At 45.0% G+C, this 26,691-nt stretch overlaps 1 long non-coding RNA gene across 1 annotated transcript; it reads right to left on the bottom strand.

Annotated features, from left to right (window-relative positions):
* Nucleotides 1-15,311: 15,311 nt before the first annotated feature.
* LOC118153093 (uncharacterized) lies at nucleotides 15,312-16,957 on the bottom strand. The gene is made up of 2 exons (XR_004742317.3): nucleotides 16,904-16,957; nucleotides 15,312-16,543 (listed from the first exon to the last, which is right to left on the bottom strand). It is a non-coding gene; the product is annotated as an uncharacterized LOC118153093 (long non-coding RNA).
* Between the last annotated feature and the right edge of the window lie 9,734 nt (nucleotides 16,958-26,691).

Raw genomic sequence — 26,691 nt, forward strand, 5'->3', positions numbered from 1 at the left:
ACTCTGCCAGGGAACATCTCACTTCTCAATAACTTCTCCCTCCCTTTCCATAATCCCTAACAACTCTAAACTTGATCCCCTAATTACCTTCCAAAGAGACTGCTGGAAGGGTGGGTGTGATTTTCTATGTGTCGGCTTGGCTTTGCTTGCTCCAGTTGATCATGATGGGATCCTGTCTCTCTGCTAGGATCCACATCTTCCTTCCTTAATGTAGGTGCCTCCCCAATAACTGTTCCCACCCCTTTCCAGCTTCTTCCAGGATTCCTACTTGTGGTGTTGTGGAGTGTGACAGCTTGATACCCATGCATGGCGGGAGTTAGAGGTGGGAGAGGTCTTGACCCATGCCTTTCTTTTCTTCTCTTCCTCTTCTTTCTTCTTTCCTTTTATTTATCCTTCAGTGTATCTCCTTCATATTAGTAACATCCTCATGCTTTTTAAAACCCTGCAAGTTTTTAGAATCTTTCAAGAGGGAGAGAGAAGTATGAAGAGGTTTTGGGAAACTAATGAGAGGACAGTCATGGTCCCTGCCCTTAGGAAGTGTGATAAGGCAAGTAAAGAGCACCCATTCATCAGCAAAATTTACCACTAATGAATTAGGGTATGTAATACGGCAGATAAGGTGTATCCATCATCAACTTAAATCTGTCATTACCAAATTATAAAGGTGCAGTGAGGGGGGTTAGAGTGGGTGAGGATTCTGTTGACATATTGAAGGACAAGTGGGAATGATTTCAGGAAGTCTTCCAGGAGGCAGTGACCTACGAATGAAAGGAAGGTTGTGTTGAGTGGAAGAGAAGTGAAAAGGCCTGAGCAAAGAATGTGAAGCATCTCTGGGGAGAAAACTGGATTGGGAAAAGAAGGCCTTGGAGGGAAGAAATCCAAATGAAAGAGATCATAATTTTTTCTCAGTTCATACTCACTATGCTTCCCAAAGATTTTCTTCAGTCTTGATTGTTTCTATAATGCCTCATTTTTTAAGGACTTGGATGTTTACAATGTGCTTTCACATAACTGGAAATTCTATCAGAGCAGAGCAATTTTCCAAGGACACTGAGTAAAACTTGCCCTGATGGGGAAGGCAGTTTTAGGAGGGGTGGCTTGAGGCAGAGGTAGAGGAAGAAGATCCAGCCAGATCAATCCAATTAATCCTGACACTCAAATACATGACTATGATATAGAAATGTCACCTTCATAGTCCGTTCTCTCATTTAACCCTATAACAGCTGTGAGACCAAGTCCAGCCATGTTACAGTGAGCCCCCTGGGATTCTGGCATGGTAAGGGATTTGACGAGGCTCAAACAGCTCGGCAAGAGCCAGGATTAAAATTCAAACCTCCTGGCTCCAAAGTCTGTATTCTTTTCCTTAAATATTAATTTCTTTCTTCTGAGACTTACTTTCTCTTTTCTGTCCCTCCTGGAAGCCTCCTTCCTTTCTCTCCCTTTAAATCTCTGCTCAGGGCTAACAGTTTCTCTGAAATGTTTCCCATCCTTCAAGTTCATCCTAGGTGCTCACTTGTTCTCTTTCCTTCTAACAACCTACCTCTCAATGTCACTAATATTTCTATCCATCATTTAAATTCTCCCTTAAACATTCACTATTTGTTCTTCTCTGCTCAATTTTCTCAAGACCTTCTTGTTCACCAAGCCCTTAGCAGTTTCCTTTTAAGTGTTGTGCATTCACTCATCCATTCACTTAATTATTCAACAGCTATTTACTAAGCACCTACTATGTACCATGCATTGTTCTAGGAGTTAGGGACAGTGGAGAACAAGCCAGCCATAGTCCCTTGTCCTCTGGAAATTTAGATTCCATTGAAAAAGGCCAACAATAAGCAAGTAAACAAATTAACAAGGTAATTATAGATTGTGATCAGTGCTTTGAAGAACACAAAGTGGTAATATAAGAGGAATTAACTGGAGGAGGTATATACTACCTTTAATAGGATGTTAGAAAAAGCTCCTCTGAGGAGGTGACTGATGAGAGGGAGCCGGCAGTGAGAAGAGTTGGGGGAGAGCCCTTTCACAGCAACAACAGCAAATGCAGTGCCTCTGAAGTGGGAAAGCTCTTGGAGACGTATGAAGTGTGATGACAATGGCTTGATGTGAGATTGAAAAGGTACTAAGAGCCAAGCTGTGTAGGACCTTAGGGACCAGAATAAGGAGTTGTTCTAAGAGTAGAGGAATGCCACTGAGGAGCTTTAAGTGTGGTGTTTACATGGTCCAGTTGATTGATTGGTTGCTTTTAGAGATGGGATCTGCCTGTGTTGCCCACGCTGGTCTCAAACTCCTGGCTTCGATCAATCCTCTCACTGTGGCCTCCCAACGAGCCGAGATTATAGGCATAAGCTACCACACTCAGCCTGATTTGTATATTTTGAAGCTCATTTTGTCCTAGTAGTCTTTTCTCTCAGTTTTCTTTTCTAATTAACATCCCCCTTTACATTATTCACATTCAAGATGATCATTGAATTTCCATGTCTACTTCCCCATCAGGAAGAATAAGTTTTCCAAACAAGTTATTTATTAACCCATCAAGGATCTCTAGTAAGTGCACCAAATATAGCTAATTTGCCTCTGCCTCTCACCTCTATTAAAGACTTCAGAGAATCATGGATTTGTAGAATGTTGGAGTTGAAAGGGACACTAACAATGTGTAGTCTAGCCCTTATAATGTGGATAAGAAAATTGATACCCAGAGAGATGATCTAGCTGGTGTGTGAGTAAGGAAAACTTTCTGATCCTTATTCCTCAAGAATGCAGAAGCAGGTTCCTTCCTGTCTTTTAGGCACCTATTTCAATTTAAAAAATATTAACTGAGCATGCATGATATGTCTAGAGTCAAAGCCCAGCTCTACAAGAAAGAGAGGAAACTGAGAAGTTCATGCACAGGAATACTGGGGTATAATGATGTTTAACAGACACTGCCCTCAGGCAGCTTTGAGTCTGTGGCCAGCAGAGATCCTAAACAATCACACAGTGAACCTGTGGAAGTACAAGAGCAGAAGAATTGTATCAGGTTAACCTCCAGGCAGGAAGGGGAAATCACTCTAGGTATTTTAAGGAGCAAGGAACTTAATGCAGAGAACTAAATGATAAGAAAATCATTGAAAGGGCTGGAGGATTAGAAGTCAGGATATCGGTAGGGTGCGGTGGCTCATACCTGTAATCCCAGTACTTTGGGAGGCTGAGGCGGGTGGATCACGAGGTCAGGAGATAGAGACAATCCTGGCCAACATGGTAAAACCCTGTCTCTATTAAAATAAGAAAATTAGCTGGGCATGGTGGCACGCACCTGTAGTTCCAGCTACTCGAGAGGCTGAGGCAGGAGAATCACTTGAACCTGGGAGGTGGAGGTTGCAGTGATCCAATATCATGCCACTGCACTCCAGCTTGGCGACAGAGAGAGACCCTGTCTCAAAAAAAAGAAGAAAGAAAAGAAGAAGTCCGGACATCCTAACTGGACTCTTGGCTTCAAGGTCAATCACCATAGGTCAGTAATGCTGCAGCTACTGATGGCATAGCAGCCACTGGCCCAGCTGCCCGATGCACATCTCATATCTATTGGGGCTCATCCACGCTCTTCTGTAGGAAAATGGCCTCTACCTCACTTTTGCCTTTCAAATCTCATACACTTACGTTTAGTTGGAAGGACTTAATTCATGTCCAGAATCCTAGCTCCAAAGATTCTGAAAAATAGAGTTTTAACTTTCCAATCCCTTCAATAGAAGGGAAATGAAGTCAATCCACATATGTAGGGTTGGCAGATAAAATACAGAACATCCAGTTAAATTTGAATGTCAGATAAACAATGAGTTTTTAATATAAATATCTCCCAAATATTGTATGGGGCATACTTATACTAAATAATTGTTTATTATTTATCTGAAATTCAGATTTAAATGGACATCCTGTACTTTTATTTGATAAATCTGACATCTTGACAAATATTTAGCACAGAGACTGAGAGTAGAAGTCCTTAATTTAAATGGGGGACACTGAGGAAGGCCCATCCTCTGGGGTGATATTTAAGGGGAAACCTGAGGGATGAATAAGAGATCATCATGCAAAGAGGGGAAACAAGCGCATTCCAGGCACAGACAACAGCTTTGCATCAACCTAGAGGCAAAAACAATTTGGGCTAATTTAAGCAAAGTTGGCACATGATGAGTTGGGAGTGAAGATAGCACAAGATAATAATGAAGACTTAGGCAGAAACTAGAGCAAGTGAAATCTTAAGTTTTGGTAGTGGAATAAGCCAGAATGCAATGGGGGAGACCCAGGGCTACTATATGCAAATGGCATTCCCAGAGTTGTGTAAGGCCATCATCCCAAAGAGAGAAAACTGTGCCAGTAATTTAGGTGAGAAAGGATGATGGCTTGAGTTAGTGGGCTCCAGTGGAGCTGAAAATGAGCAGTCCAGCCAGGCATGGTGGCCAGCAGAGAGGCCTATAATCCCAGTGCTTTGGGAAGCGAAGGTGGGTGAATCACCTAAGGTCAGGAGTTCGAGACCAGCCTCACTAATATGCTGAAACCCTATCTCTACTAAAAATACAAAAATTAACTGGGCATGGTGGCATGCGCCTGTAGTCGCAGCTACTCAGGAGGCTGAGGCAGGAGAATCCCTTAAATCCAGGAGGTGGAGGTTGCAGTGAGTCGAGATTGCACCACTGCACTCCAGCCTGGGAGAGAGAGTGAAAAAAAAGAAAATTAAAATAAGCGGCCCAATTTAAAGTGCATTTTGTAGATAGAATTGACAGAAATGTTGAAGTGGCCTTGGGTGATGAGGGAGGGGAAAATCCAAGACGAATTTCTAATTTTTGGAATGGACAACCATGTAATTGCAAGTGCTGTTACAGAAATGGGCAACATGCTTAATGAGCTTTGGATGTTGAGAAGGGATCACAAGAGAGGGGGTAAGGACAGAGTGATGAGCTATTTTGTTTCAGTTGGACAGCAATCCACAATGACTGCCTCTCCTCTCTGCAGAATGTCCCCTAACATGCACTGAGACCTGTTTGCTCTGTCCTTCTCTCCTTCCTCCCTGCCTTCCCCTTCATCATTTTCTCTTTCATATTCTCCGTCCTTTCTTTTGGCTTTGTAGTCATCCTATTTCCTCAACAGAATCGGAGCCTCAGCCAGTGAGATGGATGGAGTGTAGGCAGCTAGAAATGGAAAGAATTCCTGTGCTTCTGTGATCCATGGTCTCCCAGTGGCCTTTAAACCACTTAACCTCTGTTGTCCAGACCCCAGGAAGAGGTAAGGCTGGAAGAGGGAAAAGAACTTGGACTGAAGCAGCAGGGAAAGCCCTGGAGGAAGAAGCCGGCATCACCCCCCAGCAAATGGGCAATCCCTTAGTACAAACTCCTCATTTTAAATTGAAAAAAACTGAAGGCTTTACCCATGTTGACTAAACCAGATAAGAAATTATACAGTATGAATAACAACTGACACCACTTACAAACACTATAAAATGAAAACAATTATACTTACATAAAAAATTGTTTTAGGAATGAAAAAGTAATTTATATTTATTCATTCAACAAATACTGATTAAAGACCTACTATGTGCCAGATGCACTGTTGGAAGCTGGGGACTCAGTGGAGATCACTCAGACAGGAATTACACTGCAGTCAGGAAAACAGCTCCTAACAAATAAGTAAGTGGAATGTGTGGCAGGTACGATGAAGCAACGTATAGCTGGGAAGAAAGATACAAATACCGGCATAGTTTTCTGTCTTTGGGATGACTGCCTTCTGCAACCCCGGGGAATGCCGTTAGCAAGTAGTGGACCTGGGTCTCCCCCATTGCACTCTTGCTTATTCCACGACTAGGTCTTCATTATTATCTTGTACCATCTTCACTCCCAGCTCATTATGTGCCAGCTTCGCTTAAATTAGCCCAAATTGTTCTTGCCTCTAGGTTGATGTAAAGCTATTACCTGTGCCTGGAATGCCCTTCTCTTCTCTCCTCTCTGTGCATCATTATCTCTTATTCATCTCTCAGGTCTCACCTTAAATATCACTTCAGAAGATGGGCCTTCCTCAGTGCTGGATGAAGTGCTGGATGGAGTAGGCAGAGTTACAATTTCAATAGATTCTATTCGAGCAAAGACTTGAAGGTGGTAAGAAAAGTCATCAAGTGCTTACCTGAAAGAAGAATCATCCAGATGAAAGGAAAGGCAGAGGCAAAGGCTGTGAAGCTGAAGCTGCTGATGTGTTTGGGATTTAACATAAGATCATGCGGCTGCAGCAGAGGGAGCATAGGCGTGGAGCAGGAAGTCAGGGAAGCCACTGTCAGGACTTCCTTCAGTACTGGGTGAGGCGAGTCTGGCAGGCGTTGGAGGTGGTGGGAAGGGGCTGATTTCTGGACATGAGTTTCTGCATCGGGGTGTGAGGGCAAAGGAGAAGGCAGGAAGCACTAACGAATTTGGCTGCCAGTGACTGCAATGGGAAGAACTGTGAGGAGCTGACCTGGGCAGGAGGTCAGGGTGGCATGTTGGACGTGTGAAGCCAGGAGGCCTGTTGGCCATCCAGCAGCGCTGTGAACTGTGCAGCCCAGTGCAAGCGAATCTGACATTAGGAGTGGTTGCAGAAAGAGAAAGAACAAGAATAGTTCATATTAACACAACAATAATTTTGTAATTTTTTAATTTCAAATCGTTAGGATTTTACACTTTCTTAACTCCTCCAGGAGCCTGTGTCACTTTCCAGGCACAGGGAGGAAACTGGGGGCCATGCAGGATGCAGGTCAAAGCTGCATGCTGGGCCTCAAATGTTTCTTCCCCAACAGTGTCAGAGCCCCGACTGCCAGGGACGCAGAGACATGAGGAGAGTGACCGGGACTTGGTCTGTGAGTCAGAGAAACCAAGCCAGAGGCATGAAAGGCAGCTCAAGGCAGAGCAGGGGAACCCAGCGAGGGAGGCAGCAGAGTGACCTAGAAAAGCCTGACAAGCTGAGAGCCAGCCGACAGCAGGCCCCATGTGCCTCTGGGTCTTGGCCCACATGACAGACTCTCCCTCCCTCCCTTCCTTCCTCTCCTCTGGTGACCAGTCGCCAAAACATCACCGGCACGCTGCTGGCATCCAGCCTGCCAATTAGTTCAGGAGCCACTCCCTCTGACTGCCTCCTGAGCCTCAGATGTTACCTCCTCCATCTCCCAAACACACCCCTCCAGCTCTGTCCTGCCCTGCCCTGAATCTCTGGAAGGAAAACTGGCCCCGGGACCTGCCTTGGACTCTCTGGCTCCCCACATCCAGCCCCTCCCTGCACAGAGCATGGTATCTCCAGCCCTTTTATCTGCCATCTCTGAGCACCTTTGTGAGCGTCCTTGAAACCAGCGCTTGGTAGAGTTATCCACGCCCATGCCAGGCTTCCCTGCCCCCGCTGTGGCATGTACCCCAGGAGGAGCAGGGAGAAGCAGGGAGGAGCTTCAAGAAAGCAGATGAAAAGGAACCCATAAAAGCCCTTGGGATGGCTTCTAGGAAGCTATGAAGATAGAGCTACACTGAAAGGAGAAAGGCAAAGGCTACAGAGAAGTGGACACTGAAGAGGAATTAGGCAAGAACAAGGCAAGCCTTACTAAGTCAGAGCAAGGGAATGGGAGGGCAAAACTACAGCACCGGAAAGGAATGAGGACCAGGAGTGGGGAGGAGAGACGTGATCTTACAGAAGGAGCTGGGCCTGAGGAAAGGATTTTGTCAGAACCGTGGAAAGTTTGAAATGAGGTTGAAGAAAGACTAATAGTAATACCTTTTCCATTTTTAGAGCATCTTCATATATTTTCTTTCATCATTAGTTCATTATAGATATCATTACCCCCATTTTACAGATCAAGAAACTGAGGCTCAGAGAGGCGATATGAGTTGCCCAAGATCACACAGCTAGTAAGAATGTACATTCTCCTCTATACCACAGAGGCAGCTGCTTCTCTATGTAGTGTTTTACATAGAAAAATGAGATTAGACATTTAGAAGTTGAGGATTCTCATCCAGCAAACATATATATATATATAAGGCACTTTTTATGTGCCAGGCAATATGCTAAACACTGAAGATACTAAGGCAGCCTGCTTTCAAAAGACTGATCTTGTGGTTAAGGAGTGATATGGGTGGTGCAAACCAGATGGCGGTGAGGCTGCCCATAGGCTGAGGGTTCCTCTGGGAGAGGGCAGCCTAGGGAAGCTTCTATAGGGAGTGTCTGGGAAGGAAGGAAACCTTTCCCCAGTGGACAGCGGAAGGGGATGGCAGAGGGCGTTTCAGGCTAAAGCAAGCAGAGTGTGTGGGAGAGCATGGAGGAGTTGAGATACACGATGGAGGGATGTGTAGGGAACTAGATGGAAAAGCTAAAGAAAATTGGGAAGAACAGTGACATTAATTAGATTCATGATCTCTTTAACACCATTGCATAGGGCCAGGCACAGTGGCTCATGCCTATAATCCCAGCACTTTGGGAGGCTAAGGCAAGAGCATCACTTCGTGCAAGAGTTAGAGGCCAGCCTGGGCAGCATAGCAAGACTTGTCTCAATGAAAAAAAAATCAACTTTTTTTATTTTAAACCACAGTGCATAGCTTAATAAGAGTTGAGGAGGCATCTTACAACTATAGTGTTACAGGAGGAAAAGGGTGTTTTGCTCTTATGTTGCGATGATGGGAGCTTCAGTGAGATGAGGAAATACTTGAGTCTTCCTATATGCCAGATGGCATGCAAAACGCCTTTATATACATTATGTAATTTAATTCATGTAGCAGTTAAAAATAGTGAAGATGACCTATTTGAGTTGACATGAGAAGATCTTTAAGATCATGGTTAAAAGAAAAAGTCAGGTCAGAACGTTATATACTATGAATTATGATCCACAGTAAAGAAACACATACAGGGGAAGGGTTTTGGTCAGAGGGAGTACAGAGCCAGGGCAGCCGAGAGAAGGAGGCGCATCTGAGCCTGGTGCAGGCTGCATGCCTGGGGCCGGCGCTGAGAGGGACATGGAGCGGTCATACTGAGGGCAAAATTCAATCCTGTTTCACTAGGCAAGTCTGAGAGTTTTCAAGTGGAAGCGAAGCACACTCTGAGGACGCAGGTTGTAGAGACTGTTCTGGCTGCAGGTGGGGAATGGATTGGAGGCAGGAGGAAAGCAGTCAGGTAGGAGACACCCCGAGGGCTGCACAAGGCTGGACCCTGGGAACGAAGTAGAGGGAGAGGAAGCAAGGGTGAAAAGCTAGGCTGAGGCCGGGCGCGGTGGCTCAAGCCTGTAATCCCAGCACTTTGGGAGGCCGAGGAGGGTGGATCACGTGGTCAAGAGATCGAGACCATCCTGGTCAACATGGTGAAACCCTGTCTCTACTAAAGATACAAAAAATTAGCTGGGCACGGTGGCGCGTGCCTGTAGTCCCGTGGCTACTCGGGAGGCTGAGGCAGGAGAATTGCCTGAATCCAGGAGGCGGAGGTTGCAGTTAGCCGAGATCGCACCATTGCACTCCAGCCTGGGTAACAAGAGCGAAAACTCCGTCTCAAAAAAAAAAAAAAGAAAGAAAGAAAGAAAGAAAAGCTAGGCTGAGGAAGTGAGTGTGCAACAGATCTTGACATGGCTGGTAGGGGAAAGAAAGGAACACAGAACACAATTAGATTATTTTCAAGATTTTAATAGCAGTTACACATGTAAATAAAAAGTTAAAAAATTAGATGGGTTAATTTTTTAAAATAGCAGCCCTAACCCTCATCTCCACTACTTTAAACTCTTTTAGCTGTCTTGGTGTTCACCTTCACATCTGTGAATACAAGGATTATATTAGTACTATTCGCTCTTCTAATTTTAGGCGTTATCTATTATTTATTTGCTGTTATGAAATATATAGCTTTTTCTTTTAACCACAGTCTCACTTGGTCCCACAAACACATTTCCTCACTATTCCCACTGTCCTTGGTCTATAGCTATTTCAAAAATACATACACATACATATATTTCTATGTGTGTAAAACTATATATGTGAATACACGGAAACGTGTCCTGAAGCAATCAAAGTAGGACTCAGGAAGATCATAGCTAAAGAAGACTTTGGGCTGGCGCGGTAGCTCACGCCTGTAATCCCGGCACTTTGGGAGGCTGCAGCAGGCAGATCACCCAAATTCAGGAGTTTGAGACAAGCCAGACCAACATGGCAAAACTTCATCTCTACTAAAAATACAAATAATTAGCCAGGCATGGTGGCAAGCACCTGTAATCCCAGATATTTAAGAGGCTGAGGCAGGAGAATCCCTTGAACAGAGAAAGCTGAGGTTGCAGTGAGCTGAGATTGCGCCACTGCATTCCAGCCTGGGCAATAGAGTGAGACTCTGTCTCAAAAAAAAAAGCAGATTTGAACCAAAAGGAAGAGAAGCACAAGACAAGAGGCCATGAAAAAGAAACCCACACACTGTGTGAGTATGTGCGTGGAGGGCAGGGATGAGAAACATTTCAGAACAGATTCAATTCAGCCTTGTGCAGAAAGGAATAAAGAAGGCAGGAGGCAGCAACTTCAGGGCTGTCTGATTTGAAGGAAATATTAAAGGCTTTATCAGGAAAGGGGAACCACTAAGTCAGACAGAAGCACTGGACTGAAGGACAAAAGGTCACAGCCCCACATCCTCAGCGAGTGTCCTCAGAGCCCTCGGGTGCCAGGCATCTGCCATGCTGTTGACTTATTCTGCAGTGAGTCACTGGATCCCTGAAACTGAGGGCAAGGGTGAGATCATTACCCCAGAAGGCAGGGAGCAGAGACAACAAGGCCCTTGAGGTCCAGGGAGCTGAACCTGTCTAGTCAGAGGCCAGTGTCACAAAACCAACAAAGAATTCATATCTAATAGGTTTTCCTCAGGGCTCAAACGAGCAGGATCGGGAGTCACCAGAAGGCTGTGATACCAGGTTTGTGATACAAACAAAAACAGCCAGTCAGGAAAACAAGTGCGGAGCGTTTGCCCTGGCAGAGCAAGAGCTGTCCAGGTGGAAGCCTGAGAGAGGCCCCAGCTCCTCCCTCTCCACAACTCAGAACCCCCAGGGACCTGGACCAGGGGTCTGTGACTGCGGGGGGCTGAAACTGTCAGCCGTGTGACCTGAGATTGTACGCCTGGATTCTGGAGGTGGATGCCTTGGAAATAAACTCCAGACTTCCTCACAGCTAAACCATGTTATTCACATATTAGGCCTAAACTATATTGCAGAATACCAATCTCAGACCAGTTTACACTTAGACCTTGATTAAGTGAGACAAGGCAAGGCTGCTTCATAAGTTTGTCTGAGCAGACCCATGAAAAGGTCATCGTGCCACCCACAAAATACCAAACACTTTTCTCTTGGCTAAAAGAAATGTTTGCTATTTCTTTACCAATTACAGTTTTCCCCTCATTCTAGTCTCCCCTGCCCACAGAAAATATTTATTTGGATATTCATTCACAGAATCTGCTCTACTTTTGAGCAATCTAGAGAAAACCCCCACTTCCTTAGACCTTCCCCCAAATCACCTAGCCAAAGCCCAAATCCTATCATAGGCTTTTTCCTAACACTCTTATTGATATGGCCCATGCTCCCTATGGGGTGCATTCTCCCTTGCTGTAAGGAGTAATAAACCCAGCGTGTTCAATGGCAGTTATGTTCCTGGAGGGTCTTTGTCTGGAAAACACGGATAACACTCAGTGTTCTTTGCTTCCTTCTTAACCCTCTGGGATCTACATTGAAGACCTGGCCCCATGTTGTGTGGGAGAAGCTGGTACAAAGGCAGAAGGTACTCTTAGAAAGGACAAACCCAGTCATGCATTCATTCAGCAAATATTTATGAAGCACCCACGCATGCCACAGACTGTTCTAGGTGCCAAGGACAATGGACAAATAAAGCAGGATCCCTGGATTTTCAGGAAGCTCTCAGTTGGGGTAGAGGTGAGAAACACACAGAAACAGACCATCTTGAGTTGTGGAGATTGGTGCAGTGATTAAGGTGTGCCCTGGGGACTGCTATGTGCTCACAGAGGAGGTGCCTAAACTAGTGTCAGAGAGGAGGACGGATCAAGAAAGGCTTTCAGGGACGGAGGCATTTGAGGCTCTGGAAGGCTGAGGACAAGCCAAGAAGAAGGAACAATGAAAGTGGGTCAGGGAGATGTAAACGGTGTGGTGAGTGGGGAATTTTAGGCAATTTGGCCTTTCTAGAGTGAAAAATGAGAAGCAGGTAGGGGCAAGGGTTAGGCTGAAGCGATGCCAATGTGAAGCTCAGCCTTTATCCTTTAGAGAAGCAGGCAGTGTGCGGGTGGCATTATTGAAAGTCCAAAAAGTCCTAACATGACCAGATTATATTTTTAAAAATTATTTGAATATCTGCAACTTACTTTAAGATGCATAAAATTATAAGATGGATAGATGGATGAAGGAATGGATCAATGGAAATATATTTGATAAAGCAAGTATAGTAAAATGCCAACGATAAAATCTAGGTGGTGGGTATTTGGATGGTCACTGTAAAATTCATTCAATCTTCTGTCAGAGAATTTTCAAAATAAAATTTTAGGAAAGCATAGACTTTGGCCCGGGTCATGGAAGATAGATTGGGCAGAATAAGTTCGGAGGCCGGGAGATGAGAAAGGCATTGTCATAATTCAGGTGAGGGCTGATCTAGACAGTGCTGGGAGGAAGGTTGGTGGAGTCCTGCGGTAGGTGCTAACATCAAAGAGTTTGGGGCCTCAAGGACTGTGAGAATGAGGAAGAAGAAAGAGTTGAGGATAACACCTGGGTTGGGTGACTGGGTGGGCGTTGGTAGCAACAATGAGTAGAAAACAGGCAGCAGGAACAAGTCTGGGAAGGGGACAAGATGACTTCATGACCTCAGATTTCAGTGGGAATGAATATGCTTTGGGAGCTCACAGACCCTTGGCTCCTCAAGGGGCCGCTCTGGCAGGGGAAGGGCTCAGCACCATGGGCCTCTGTCTCTTGACACTTGCCCCAGTTTTCACTGGATTTCCCCAAGAGTGGAATGGCTCTTACTCTCCCTCACTAGCGAGCAGCTCTTCCACCCTCCCAGTGACTTCTCCACTCCGGCCATGCTTTCTCCTCTTTTATATTTTGAAAACCATCTTTCTCCTTTCTTTGGTCTCCCAGCCCAGATATTCAAATTTGATCCTTCCTTGAGAATACACCCTCTATCCCCACTGTCTGTTTTCCTTTCTCCTCATCTTAGCCTCCCCCAAGTGTTGTCCTTGGCTCTCTTTTCCAACGCCATTGTTTCTTTTTCATGTCCTCACTTTCCCATGGGTGACAGTTATGGAGTTGTGGGTTGAATTGTGTCTGCCAAACACATGTTGAAGTCCTAGCCCCAAGTATGTGACTTTATTCAAAAATAGGGTCTTGGCCAGTTGAGGTGGCTCACCCCTGTAATCCCAGCACTTTCGGAGACTGAGGAAGGCAGATTGCTTGAGCTCAAGTGTTTCAGACCAGTCTGACCAACATGGCAAAACCCTGTCTCTATAAAAAATACAAAAATTTGCCAGGCATGGTGTGTGTGCCTGTAGTCCCAGCTACTTGGGAGGCTGATGTGGGAAGATCTCTTGAGCCAGAAAGGCGGAGGTTGCAGTAAGCCGAGACTGTGCCATTGCAATCCAGCCTGGGTGATAGAACCAGACCTTTTCTCAAAAAAAGAAAAAGAAAATTGGGTCTTATCATCAAGTTTAAATGAGGCCATACTGGATTAGGGTGGGCCCTTATAAGAAGAGGGAAATTTTTCATCACCCGCCTATGAGTGAGAATATGCGGTGTTTCATTTTCTGTTCTTGTGTCAGTTTGCTGAGGATGACGTTCTCCAGATTCATCCATGTCCCTACAAACGACACAAACTCATCATTTCTGATTGCTGCATATGGACACAGAACGGGGAGTACTAAACACTGGGGTCTATTGGGGGCAAAAGGGGAGGGCCAGTGGGAGGGGGAGGTGGGGAGGGATAGCCTGGGGAAAAATACCAAATGTGGGTGAAGGGGAGAAGGAAAGAAAAGCACACTGCCATGTGTGTTCCTACGCAACTGTCTTGCATGCTCTGCTCATATACCCCAAAACCTAAAATCCAATAAAAAATTTAAAAAATAATAATAATAAGAAAAAAAGAAAGAAAAACTATTGGTGTTGCACAACCAAATGAAAAAAAAAAAAAAAAAAGAAGAGGGAAATTTTGACACAGACACAGGGGAGACAGCAATGTGAAAATGGAGCCAGAGATTGGAGTGATGCATATACAAGCCAAGGAATGGCATGGATTGCCAGCAAATACTAGAAGCTGGAAGAGGCAATGAAGCATTCTTTCCTAGACCTTTTGGAGAGAGCATGGCTCTGCTGACACCGTGATTTCAGACTTCTTGCTTCCAGAACTGTAAGAGAATGTGTCTATTGTTTCAGGCCACACAGTATATGGTGATGTGCTATGGAAGCCCTAGGAAACTAATATAGGGGATAAGTGTGTGTGTGTGTGTCTGTGCACATGTGCGCGTGTGTGTGGCTGTGTAGGGAACTATCATGGAAAGGTTATTATTTGTTATAACCATTTTATCATGTATTTTATGGGAATTTATCTTTTGAAGACAACTTTGCATGTACTTTGGGTTAAAAGGTCTGAGTTCAAACATTCATGCCATATTTGGCATGTGTGAATGTAAAGACACCTAATTCAAGCAGTTGTGAGAAGCAAATGGAATAATGTATCTGAATCCATTTAGTAAACTGTTCAGCCCCGTAAACATGTTGTTAGTACTATCACAACTGTGTGAAGGGGCAGTAAACACTTTGGACTGGGAAATGGAAATCTAGGCTCTTGGCAAGGGTTCCCTATTCACTTGACTTCATGACACTCTTTAAGTAAATGTTCTTCTGAGAGGCTCCTAAAGAGGGGATACCTATCCCTCACAGCTGAGTAGAGTGTGGTCATAGTTCAAGGTTAAATTAAGGTCCAGGATGGAAGACCTTCCCAAATTTAAACCTTGCCACAGAGTATTCTTTCATTTACTTTGAATCCTTCCTTCATTTAAATCCCTTTAGGAACCAGGCCCTGTACTGCTCAAGGAGGGTGGGAGAGTGACAGGAAAATGAGTAGGGAGGCTGCTTCTGTTCTCCGGGACTTCACAGTCAACCTGCAGTAAGTGCAGGGAGATGGCAGTAGAGGCTTTGGGAGTGTGCACACTTCCGACAAGAGGAGTCAGGAGCCCTTTCAGGGAAGGCTTCCTGGAGGAGGTGAGGTGGAGCTGGTCCACGAAAATTGAGTGGGATTTCCAAGACATCAATCTTTTGCGGGAAAAGAGAAAGTAACACATGGTTTTAATTTAGTAAATATTTATTAATCAACTACCCCATTCTAGGGTTTGTGCTAAGTGTCAGGGGTTGGTGGAGCCAGGAGTATAAAATCAACTTAAGACAGTGGAGGAAAGATCTCCCTTTCTAGTGAGGAAGTTAAATCTGTACACAATGAAAGGAAACAAGATAAAGGGCGCGAAGTCCATGACCTTGACGAGGGCTGTGAGAACTGTAAATAGGGAATTTGGGCAGTCCCGGGTGATCTGAATAAACGTCCGGAGAGGCGTTGCTTGCGGGTCTTGGCCTGCGTGTCTCCAGCTCTCGGTTGTCCCCTCCTTAGGGAGGTGAAGGCTGTTTATGTAATCGGCGGCGCTTCGCGGGCGACCGGGGGAACTGGATGGGGGAGCCGGGCCAGGGCTGACTGCGGGCCCCTGGAATCCGCGCTCCGGGCGTTGGCTCGCTCCCGCCCTTACACCAGGGCCCGCCCTCCCGCTGCACAGCCACGCGCCGGGCAGCCGGGTGGTCGGGCGGGCGACTCCCCACGCCTCCTGCAAAACTGGCTTCTCCCTACCCTACCGAGGCGGCTGGAAAATCCTACAGACCCCTGAACCCATCCGCCTACCCAGTCCTCAGCCGGACTGAAGGAAGAGGAAGAGGAAGGAACCCATAATCATCTCATACTCTGGCCCAGATCGTGCGTTTTACTCTCCGTAGGTCATTTCGTCTCTGTGTTTCCAACCTCCTCGCCCTTTTATATTTTTGGGCTCGCTGAGGAAACAGGAGCAGTCCTCCTCTGGGTTTAACTTCAGTCCCTCACACGGCAACACTAGGAATGATCAAGACTTTGGTTTCGGGTAGTGGTGGTGCGGGTTTGAGAGGAGGATGCGTCTGGTCCTGGGATAAATTTTGGTTTCTGAGTACTATGAAGAACTAGAAACGTTCTGAGTATGTCGGTTTTCAGGATGAGGTTCGGATGGGTCAAAGCCCTGCGCAGGGCCGCGGGGGCTGCGGGAGATAAGGTGGAGGAAGAGAGAGGGAACAAGCCGGGGTCAGTGGTGCAGTCCTCCGAGTCTGTCTTATCCACGGTGCAGCTGGATGCTTGCACTTGGCAGCTTTTTCAACCACCGGTTGATAGACGTTTGTTTCCGATCTTATCCTGTTACCAACTGTGCTGCAATGAACAGCTTTGTGTATAGCTTTTCCGTGTATTTGATCCTTCCTTTTCAATCCAGGCATATTGCAGAAAGGAAGAAACTGAAAGACAGAAGGAATATTTAAAGCAGACATCAGGACTGGATCAGGAGGAAGCACGAAGGGTGTAGCCTTCCCATAGGGCTGCTGGTAGCCTAGCTTCAACAGTTCCAGCGGCAGCATATCCCAAAGTCAGGTGGTGGGGGCGCGAAGCGAGTGAGGAGGAGATGCAGAGGAAGACAAGGAACAACTCTAGGGGCCCAGGGTGATCTGGGTGCCAGAAAACAGAAGCTGGAAAAAGGGGAAAATCTGCCCCGGGAAGGAGGCATGGAAAGTGTAGATGTGGGTGCTTGACGTGGCGTCGCAGAAGACTACCTCTCCACCCTTCTAATCCACGCCGATGCCCAGTTTGTTTAGACAGACCTGGAGATCCTTCAGTGAACGCCTGGCACTCGGACCCGGTGATATGCAACTCCCAGAAGTCGGTCAAGGGCTCCACCTCCAGAAAGCCCCGCCTGGGAACCAACTCCGAGGCCACGCCCAGCATGTAGGCCGGGTTCCCGGGACCTTGGAGCTCCGCCTCCCAGGCGCATCCGCCTGAGGAAAGGCCCCCTGGCGAGTCAAGCCTCGCAGGGTCTAGTGGGTGTTCTTTTGTGTACAGAGAAGAATTCAGCTGGGCCCTGGGAACCACTGCTACCAAGGGGCGGAGTCCAGCAGTGGCCCCGAAAGCCTGGACGCGCTGATATTTATTGTATACAAGGCAGGGGGCAGAGCGGGAGAATAACTCATCTGACATGATTGGTAGGGGTCACTCAAATCACATTCTTACAATATGGGGGGGCCACGTGGGTACAGTTCAGGGGGCCCCTCCCTTTCAGGTAGCCGCTGCAAGAAGGGGAGGCACATACGTCAGTATCTTTCTATGCACTTATCAGAGAGATCAAAGGCCTTTTAGGATTCCTCTGTTCTTCTCACAGCTTCTAAGAATTTACAAGGGAGCATTGGTGGGAAAGTGGAACATTAAAGTGGATAAGGTTGGTGACCATCGGTGGAGAGGTGTTTAAACCCCTGGATGTCTGTGGGCCGGCCCGGCTAGTGTCAGACCTTCATCAAGAGCCGCAGAGTAGAGTTTTCTCTGAACTCCTCAGTGAAAGGAAAACTTCCCCCCATAGCCTGCTAAGTAACTCGTGCCTTCCCAGATGCTGGGGTTACCGCAAGGCCTGCCAGCTGAGTAACGGGCGCCTTCCCAGGCGCTGGTGCTACCGCAAGGCATTTATTCTTACCTCCTGATAACTTCTCACAATGTCCCTTCAGTCTCTAATTATATTTCACCTGATTATGTCTATACTATAAGACTAAAATATTCCTACACTAAAGCAAAGATTAATAGAGAATAATGATGTAATAAGATAGATTATATAATTGATCATGTGAGTGAATCTAATATCTATCTGGCGTCTTTACCATAACTTAGTAATCAGCAAATATATCATTGCTATAAGTAATCAGTAAAAATATTGGTATTATTGCTATAACTAAGTAATCAGTTATTTATTATGCTGCAATAGATTGTGCCTTGTCTCTTGCTGTGGAACCTGGGCAACTTTCTTTTCACACAGCTGAACTGGTCAAAGAGTCTGCAGTAGCCCGGCTTCTGCAAACCAACCTAGGAGTCGAGGTCCAGCATCACTGTCTTTAGATCCTGGGAAAGGATGAGGTCCAAGTGGGCTGCATCCAGTGTTACAGGGGCTGTGTGAAGATGAGGAGAAAGAAGTGGCCAACCCCTTTTGACAACCCCGGATCAAGTTGTCCAAACCCCCTACCTCCCTCTGACACCCCTGTCCCACTCCTAGCTCCACCCCATGTAGCCAGAGAGGCTTTCTCTTCCCAGTCACAGCCTTTGTGGTCCCCAGAGAAGTCTTAGGCCTGGCCCTGCCTCGTCCTTCTCAAAGTTAATCCCTAAATTTCACAGTGTGTTCTGTGGATGCAGAGAGAAGTTCCCACTGGTGGTAGAGATCATTTCAACACCCAAATATGAGACCATCTCTTCCTTGCCCATTTCCCCTGACCCTTAATTCCCAATATCTAAGAATTGCATCTAGTATAAGTGGTGTGGAGGCTCAGACTTTCTGAGCTCCAGTAATTTTCTAAAAGGGAGTTCCTCAAACACAGGGATGAGTGAAGTGTTGAAATATGAAAGGAGGAACAGTCACCACACACACACTTCTACTAGGATTCCACGTTCAGTCACAGTTTATTAAAGCTAGAAGTCACCCCCTACAGAGGCTTGCATAGTGCTTTTAGTTTCTGCTAAATATTTCAGAAAGGGGACCTCATTCTATCTACTGATTTATCCAATCTCATTAATTAATTTCCCTTGCTGATGTGAGGAGTTGAGAGAGCTGGAGAATGTGGGAATGTACGGAAGAGTGAGAGTGGTCTGTTTCATGGGTTTGACAGACTGTGACCCAGGCCAGCGGATGGTCATCTCTGGACTTCCCGCCTGGCTGAACTGGTGCCCTCGATAAACAGCTGCTTAGAGTGCACGGACTGCTGCAGGGACTTCCTTTCTCCACTAGGCGGCACCACAGCCAAGGCGATAAGAATGCAAGCGTGGGGCGGGATGGCTGAAAGTTGTATTTTCCCCTCCTTTTGCTCAAGAACTCGTCCATTCCTTCTCCAACTCTCTTCACCACCACCACCTCCCATTCCCACTCTCAGTAGCCCGAGCCCTGCCCCTTCTCCACTCCTTCCACCCAGTTCCACTCAGGAACCCACTCACTCAGTGCCATTCTATGCTCCTAAATCCGAACAGCACCGCCACTCCCGGTGTTCTCTGAGCTGGCTTGGCTTGAAGGAACCTCACAAAACAAGCCAGGGTCTCTGTCAGCCACTCATTGCCACGGGGAGCTCCTTGGACAGCCACAGCGTCAAAGCTCTTCATGTTCTGAGAGCTGGCTCTGCAACCAGATACCTCAACATAAGAGGACCGGAGGTGGCTGGGAAGATGGCGGAAGAGGAACAGCTCCAGTCTGCAGCTCCCAGCGAGATCAACGCAGAAGGCAGGTGATTTCTGCATCTCCGACTAAGGTACACAGCTCATCTCACTGGGACTCGTTAGACAGTGGATGCAGCCCATGAGAGGCGAGCCAAAGCAGGATGGGGTGTTGCCTCACTCCGGAAGTGCGAAGGGTCAGGGAACTCCCTCGCCTAGCCAAAGGAAGCCATAAGGGACTGTGCTATGAGGAACAGTGCACCCAGGCCCAGATACTATGCACTTCCCACAGTCTTCACAACCTGCAGACCATGAGATTCCCTCGGGTGCCTACACCACTAAAGCCCTGGGTTTCAAGCACAAAACTGGGCAACCGTTTAGGCAGACACCAAGCTAGCTGCAGGAGATTTTTTTCATATCCCAGTGGTGCCTGAAGCACCAGCAAGACAAAACCATTCACTCCCCTGGAAAGGAGGCTGAAGCCAGGGAGCCAAGTGGTCTAGTTCAGCAGATCCCTGGGACAGAGCACCTGGGGGAAGGAATGCCAATGGCCACAGCTTCAGCAGACTTAAACGTTCCTGCCTGCCCACTCTGAAGAGAGCAGCAGATCTCCCAGCAGAACACTCAAGCTCTGCTAAGAGACAGACTGCCTCCTTAAGTGAGTCCCTAACCCCCTTGCCTCCTGACTGGGAGACACCTCCCACAGGGGTCAACAGACACCTCATACAGAAGAGCTCTGGCTGGCATCTGGCAGATGCCCTCTGGGACAAAGCTTCCAGAGGAAGGAACGGGCAGCAATCTTTGCTGTTTTGTAGCCACCTGCTGGTAATATCAAGGCTAACAGACCCTGGAATGGACCTCCAGCAAACTTCAGCCTACCTGCAGCAGAGGGGTCTGTTAGAAGAAAATTAACAAACAGAAAGGAATAGCATCAACATCAACAAAAAGACGTCCACACAAACCCCATCTGAAGGTCACCAACATCAAAGACCAAAGGTAGATAAATCAATGAAGATGAGGAAAAGCCAGTGCAAAAAGGCTGAAAATTCCTAAAACCAGAACACCTCTTCTCCTCCACAGGTTTGCAACCCCTCACCAGCAAGGAAACAAAACTGGACAGAGAATAAGTCTAATGAATTGACAGAAGTAGGCTTCAGAAGGTGGGTAATAACAAACTCCTCCAAGCAAAAACATACCAAATTGTAAAGACCATTAACACTATGAAGCAACTGCATCAACGAATGGGCAAAATAACCTGCTAGCATCATAATGACAGGATCAAATTCACACATAACAATATAAACCTTAAATATAAATGGGCTAAATGCCCCAAGTAAAAGACAGAGACTGACAAATTGGATAGAGTCAAGACCCATAGGTGTGCTCTATTCAGGAGACCCATCTCACGTGCAAAGACACACATAGGCTCAAAATAAAGAGACGGAGGAATATTTACCAAGCAAATGGAAAGAAAAATAAAGCAGGGGTTGCAATACTAGTCTCTGATAAAACAAACTTTAAACCAACAAAGATAAAATAAACACAAAGAGCATGACATAATGGAAAGGGATCAATGCAATGAGAAGAGCTAACTATCCTAAATATATATGCACCCAATACAGGAGCACCCAGATTCATAAAGCAAGTTATCAGAGACCTATGAAGAGACTTAGATGCCCACACAATAATAGTGGGAGACTCTAACACCCCACTGTCAATATCAGACAGATCAACAATACAGAAAATTAACAAGGATATTCAGGGCTTGAACTCAGATCTGGACTAAGCAGAACCAATAGACATCTACAGAACGCTCCATGACAAATCAACAGAACATACATTCTTCTCAGCACCACATGATACTTATTCTAACATTTACCACATAATTGGAAGTAAAACACTCCTCAGCAAATGCAAAAGAACAGAAATCATAACGAACAGTCTCTCAGATCACAATGAAATCAAATTAGAACTCAGGATTAAGAAACTCACTCAAAACTGCTTAACTACATGGAAACTGAACAACCAGCTCCTGGATGACTACTGGGTAAATAATGAAATAAAGCAGAAATAAGTAAGTTCTTTGAACCAATTAGAACAAAGACACAATGTACCAGAATCTCTGGGACACAGCTAAAGCAGTATGTAGCAGGAAATTTATAGCAATCAATGCCCACAAAAGAAAGCAAGAAAGATCTAAAATTAACACCCTAACATCACAATTAAAAGAACTAGAGAAGCAAGAGCAAACAAATTCAAAAGCTAGAAGACAAGAAATAACTAAGATCAGAGCAGAACTGAAGGAGATAGAGACACAAAAAAACAACTTTCAAAAAAAAATAAATGAATCCAGGAGCTGTTTTTTTTGAAAAAGTCAAAAAAATAGACCACTAGCCAGACTAATAAAAAAGAGAGAAGAATCGAATAGACACAATAAAAAATGATAAAGGGGACATCACCACCAATCCCACAGAAAGACAAACTACTATCAGAGAATACTATAAACATCTCTAGGCAAATAAACTAGAAAATCTAGAAGAGATGGATAAATTCCTGGACACATACACCATCCCAAGACTAAGCCAGGAGGAAGTTGAGTTCCTGAATAGACCAATAACAAGTTCTGAAATTGAGGCAGCAATTAATAGCCTACCAACCAAAAAAAGCCCAGGACCAGGCAGATTCACAGCCAAATTCTACCAGACATGCAAAGAGGAACTGGTACCATTCCTTCTGAAACTATTCCAAGCAATACAAAAAGAGGGAATCCTCCCTAACTCATTTTATGAGGCCAGAACCATCCTGACACCAAAACCTGGCAGAAACACAACAAAAAAAGAAAATTTTAGTCCAATATCCCTGATGAACATCAATGTGAAAATCCTCAATAAAATACTGGCAAACCGAATCCAGCAGCACTCAAAAAGCTTATCCACCACGATCAAGGTCAGTTCAACATACACAAATCAATAAACATAATCCATCACATAAACAGAACCAATGACAAAAATCACATGATTATCTCAATAGATGCAGAAAAGGCCTTCAATAAAATTCAACACCCCTTCATGCTAAAACCTCCCAACAAACTAGGTATTGATGGAACATATCTCAAAATAATAAGAGTTATTTATGATAGACCCACAGCCAATATCATACTGAAGGGGCAAAAGCTAGAAGCATTCCCTTTGAAAACCAGCACAAGATAAGGATGCCCTCTTTCACCACTCCTATGCAATATAGTATTGGAAGTTCTATGCAGGTGGGAGACCCCATAAGTGCCAAGGCAGGAGTCGGAAGCCTCAGCCTGTTCCCATATAAATAATTAAGAAGAAAATAACTAGAGATATAACAATAGTAATTATTCATAGGTGATCTTAGTTATTCATAGGTAATCATTAAGATATAGATAAACATACCCATATATGCACCCATATATATACTCAGCATAATCTTTTACTAATGCTTCTCAGTTAACGAAGTGTGAACCTAAGGTGACATTGTGAAAGAAGTGGCCGTAAGGCAGATGCTTTAAGCCCTCTGTCTTGCCCAAGTAAGGGCAGCTGGAGGGTGCCTTGGCTGTGTGGCAGCACCAGCACTGGGAAAGCACCCGCTGTTTAGCAGGCTATGGAAAGAGACGTCAGAGATGTCTCCTTCCTCAGAGTAGCTAGGAGAAAACTCCGCTCCCCCAAGCTCTTGCAGTGGGCCTGACGGCTGTCAGGTAGGCCCACAGACATCCGCAGGGGTTTAATTGTCTCTATGTGATGCTGTGCTTCAGTGGTCACATTCCGTGTCCATTTTCATGTTCTGCTTCTGTACCTGGTCCCTCTTTTTCTTAGACAGAATCAGTAAAAGTAACATAAATCTTAATGTTTTTGTTCTTTCTTGACAAGTATGGAAAAGTGCTGATGCATTATTCTCCTTCCCTCCTCTTGACTACTTGAAAGTCCTGAGCCCCTACCTATATGACACATAATGTACTTGACCCTATCACTGAACACTAACACCTCACCATACCTACCCTGCCCCCTACTTTGTACTCAATAAAAGTCAGAGTGTGTAGGCACTCGGGGCCACTGCCAGACTCCACGCTTTGGTTGGCAGTGGACCCCTAGGCCCAAGCTCTCTTTCTCTTGATCTCAGTGTCATGTGTCTTTATTCCAACATCAGTAGAGAGGGACTTACAGGATTCTGTAGGGCTGGATCCTACAGTTCTGGCCAGGGCAAGCAGGCAAGAGAAAGAAATAAAGGGTATTTAAATAGACAGAGAGGAAGTCAAATTGTCTCTCTTTGCAGATGGCATTATTTTATGTTTAGAAAAACCTATCGTCTCATCCCTAAATCTCCTTAAGCTGATAAGCCACTTCAGCAAAGTCTCAGGATACAAAATCAATATGCAAAAATAAGAAGCATTTCTATACACCAATAATAGACAAACAGAGAGCCAAATCATGAGTGAACTCCCATTCACAATTGCTACAAAGAGAATTAAATACCTAGGAATAAAACTTACAAGGGATGTGAAGGACCTCTTTTTTTTTTTTAGAAGGTATTTATATTTTTATTTTATTTTATTTTTTTGTTTGTTTGTTTGTTTTAATTTTTTATTGGATTTTAGGTTTTGGGGTACATGAGCAGAGCATGCAAGACAGCTGCGTAGGTACACACATGGCAGTGCGCTTTGCTTTCCTTCTCCCCTTCACCCACATTTGGCATTTCTCCCCAGGCTATCCCTCCCCACCTCCCCCTCCCACTGGCCCTCCCCTTTTCCCCCCAACAGACCCCAGTGTTTAGTACTCCCCTTTCTGTGTCCATGTGTTCTCATTTTTCATCACCCACTTATGAGTGAGAATATGCGGTGTTTCATTTTCTGTTCTTGTGTCAGTTTGCTGAGGATGACGTTCTCCAGATTCATCCATGTCCCTACAAACGACACAAACTCATCATTTCTGATTGCTGCATAATATTCCATGGTGTATATGTGCCACATTTTTCCAATCCAGTCTATTATCAATGGGCATTTGGGTTGATTCCAAGTCTTTGCTATTGTAAACAGTGCTGCAATGAACATTCGTGTACATGTGTCCTTATAGTAAAATGATTTATAGTCTTTTGGATACATACCCAGTAATGGGATTGCTGGGTCAAATGGAATTTCTATTTCTAAGGCCTTGAGGAATCGCCACACTGTCTTCCACAATGGTTGAACTAATTTACACTCCCACCAACAGTGTAGAAGTGTTCCTTTTTCTCCACATCCTCTCCAGCATCTGTTGTCTCCAGATTTTTTAATGATCGCCATTCTAACTGGCGTGAGATGGTATCTCAATGTGGTTTTGATTTGCATCTCTCTGATGACCAGTGACGATGAGCATTTTTTCATATGATTGTTGGCCTCATATATGTCTTCTTTCGTAAAGTGTCTGTTCATATCCTTTGCCCACTTTTGAATGGGCTTGTTTGTTTTTTTCTTGTAAATCTGTTTGAGTTCTTTGTAAATTCTGGATATCAGCCCTTTGTCAGATGGGTAAACTGCAAAAATTTTTTCCCATTCTGTTGGTTGCCGATTCACTCTAGTGACTGTTTCTTTTGCCATGCAGAAGCTGTGGAGTTTGATTAGGTCCCATTTGTCTATTTTGGCTTTTGTTGCCAATGCTTTTGGTGTTTTGTTCATGAAGTCCTTGCCTACTCCTATGTCCTGGATAGTTTTGCCTAGATTTCCTTCTAGGGTTTTTATGGTGCCAGGTCTTATGTTTAAGTATTTAATCCATCTGGAGTTAATTTTAGTGTAAGGTGTCAGGAAGGGGTCCAGTTTCTGCTTTCTGCACATGGCTAGCCAGTTTTCCCAACACCATTTGTTAAACAGGGAATCCTTTCCCCATTGCTTGTTTTTGTCAGGTTTATCAAAGATTGTATAGTTGTAGATATGTTGTGTTGCCTCCGGTGCCTCTGTTTTGTTCCATTGGTCTATATCTCTGTTTTGGTACCAGTACCATGCTGTTTTGATTACTGTAGCCTTGTAGTATAGTTTGAAATCCGGTAGTGTGATGCCCCCCGCTGTGTTCTTTTTGCTTAGAATTGACTAGGCTATGCAGGCTCTCTTTTGGTTCCATATGAAGTTCATGGTGGTTTTTTCCAGTTCTGTGAAGAAAGTCAATGGTAGCTTGATGGGGATAGCGTTGATTCTGTAAATTACTTTGGGCAGTATAGCCATTTTCACGATATTAATTCTTCCTAACCATGAACATGGAATGTTTCTCCATCTGTTCGTGTCCTCTCTGATTTCGTTGAGCAGTGGTTTGTAGTTCTCCTTGAAGAGGTCCCTTACGTTCCTTGTGAGTTGTATTCCAAAGTATTTTATTCTTTTTGTAGCAATTGTGAATGGCAGTTCCTTCTTGATTTGGCTTTCTTTAAGTCTGTTATTAGTGTAGACAAATGCTTGTGATTTTTGCACATTGATTTTATATGCTGAGACTTTGCTGAAGTTTCAGAAGTTTTTGGGCTGAGGCGATGGGGTCTTCTAGGTATACTGTCATGTCGTCTGCAAATAGAGACAGTTTGGCTTCCACCTTTCCAATTTGAATACCCTTTATTTCTTTTTCTTGCCTGATTGCTCTGGCTAGGACTTCCAGTACTATATTGAATAGGAGTGGTGAAAGAGGGCATCCTTGTCTAGTGCCAGATTTCAAAGGGAATGCTTCCAGTTTTTGCCCATTCAGTATGATATTGGCTGTTGGTTTGTCATAAATAGCTTTTATTACTTTGAGATACGTTCCATCGATACCGAGTTTATTGAGGGTTTTTAGCATAAAGGGCTGTTGAATTTTGTCAAATGCCTTCTCTGCGTCAATTGAGATAATCATGTGGTTTTTGTTTTTGGCTCTGTTTATGTGGTGAATTGCGTTTCTAGACTTGCGTATGTTGAACCAGCCTTGCATCCCCGGGATGAATCCTACTTGATCATGATGAATAAGTTTTTTGATTTGCTGTTGCAATCGGCTTGCCAGTATTTTATTGAAGATTTTTGCATCTATGTTCATCATGGATATTGGCCTGAAGTTTTCTTTTCTTGTTGGGTCTCTGCCGGGTTTTGGTATCAGAATGATGTTGGTCTCGTAAAATGATTTGGGAAGGATTCCCTCTTTTTGGATTGTTTGAAATAGTTTTAGAAGGAATGGTACCAGCTCCTCCTTGTGTGTCTGGTAGAATTCGGCTG

Source organism: Callithrix jacchus, chromosome 4, assembly GCF_049354715.1.
Source record: "Callithrix jacchus isolate 240 chromosome 4, calJac240_pri, whole genome shotgun sequence".
NCBI classification, from domain to species: domain Eukaryota; kingdom Metazoa; phylum Chordata; class Mammalia; order Primates; family Cebidae; genus Callithrix; species Callithrix jacchus.